The following is a 1,673-nucleotide window of genomic DNA, read 5'->3' on the forward strand; positions in this document are numbered from 1 at the left end:
CTCCTGCCCCAGCCTCCTGAGTCGCTGGGACTACAGGCACGCGCCACCATGCCCAGCTGATTTTTTGTATTTTTAGTAGAGACGGGGTTTCACCATGTTGACCAGGATTGTCTCGAACTCTTGACCTTGTGATCCACCCGCCTCGGCCTCCCAAAGTGCTGGGATTACAGGCGTGAGCCACGGCGCCCGGCCAAGTCTTTACTTTTAAATGATTATTGATACACTAAGTAATAACATGTAAGAAGTTCTTGAATTCTGTCTTCTGGTAATTTTGATTAAGAGAAGCTAAAAGCAGCCCAATTACACTAGTATTTGCTATTCTAACCATTACCAAGAATAGACAACTTTAAGGCTGGCTGCTGCTTCACATGGGTTACAAAGAACCATTTACTATTTTTTCATAGATAAAGCTCCTGACCTTCAAGAAAGTATTAGGGTAAAAAATTATTTAATCCCTTCCTTTCTTCAAATTGTTATGAGGTGTTTTTTTTAAAACTAGATCTAAGAAAGAAAAAGTCAACACTGATATACATGTTGCTTGAGCCAAAAGGTATAGGAAAAAAGACAACACATGCCCATTCAATTCCTAAGAAATATGAGGTGAAAAGATGAAACTATTAGGTACTCTAAGTCTGTACAAAAAAGCGAGATTTGCTATTCTCCAAAAAGTGGAAGGACCTACTACATAATATGGAAATAATTTAATGCCATTCATAAGAAGATAACTAGAGCGTGCTAAAGCTTCATATTCCATGAGGGCATCTAAAATGCCAATCCACAGAACAGGTGCTTCTCTTCTTTATCCATTTATGCGGTAGTTTTCATGGATTTCTGGCCGAATGCCACAGACAAAAGCCAAGAGGTTATCCAAGACTTCATCCTTGTTCTGCTGAAACTAGGTCAGGAGGATGGTCTTCTCCTGGGTCTCCTCCTCCTCCATTTCACTGCTGCAACTGCCATGGGATCCCAGGGTCGCAGCTTCCTTGGCCTTGAACGCTTTCTCCCTCTGCAGGCAGTACTGTTCAATTTCAGCCTGAGCTGCTGCTTTGGCCTGCTTCAGCCTCCGGTTCTTTTTGCGGGCCTGACACCTTCTCGGCGGCCCACTCCTTGGCCTAAAGCAGCTGCTGAATCCCCTGTGACTGACTGGCCATGGCGGCAGCAATTCTGGGACCAAGGTAAGCAGCCTAAAACACCTCGAAGGCCCTTTGGGTCAGCTGACCCAGCCGCCCACCCCAAGCATTTTAAAAAATATTTTTTTCTTCTTTTAAATTACCCACACTACACAGATGTTTATATTTCATGTTACTATTTAGTTATATAATCTTTATTTTAAAATGTACACTTACAGACTACAGTCATCCCATTGTCCTATCACATACTGTCTTATTTTTTTTTGTACTCATTAACCATCCCCACTTACCCCTCACTGCCTACTAACTACCCTTCTCAGCCTCTCGTAACCATCCTTCTATTCTCTATTTCCATGAGTTCAATTGTTTTGATTTTTAGCTCCCACAAATAAGCGAGAACATAAAAAGTTTGTCTTCTGTGCTTGACTCTACCCAGAGTTTTTGATTCAGAGTCTGGGGTGAAGACTGAAGTTATTTCTAACATCTAACATCCGAGATAATTTTGATGCTGCTGGTTTGGGAACCACTTTTTTTTTTTTTTTT

General features: G+C 41.7%; 1 pseudogene; it reads right to left on the bottom strand.

Annotated features, from left to right (window-relative positions):
• Positions 1-583: 583 nt before the first annotated feature.
• LOC108313719 lies at positions 584-1,665 on the bottom strand (annotated as a pseudogene).
• Positions 1,666-1,673: the final 8 nt, after the last annotated feature.

This window comes from Cebus imitator, unplaced genomic scaffold (genome assembly GCF_001604975.1).
Source record: "Cebus imitator isolate Cc_AM_T3 unplaced genomic scaffold, Cebus_imitator-1.0 Scaffold141, whole genome shotgun sequence".
NCBI classification, from domain to species: Eukaryota; Metazoa; Chordata; class Mammalia; order Primates; family Cebidae; genus Cebus; species Cebus imitator.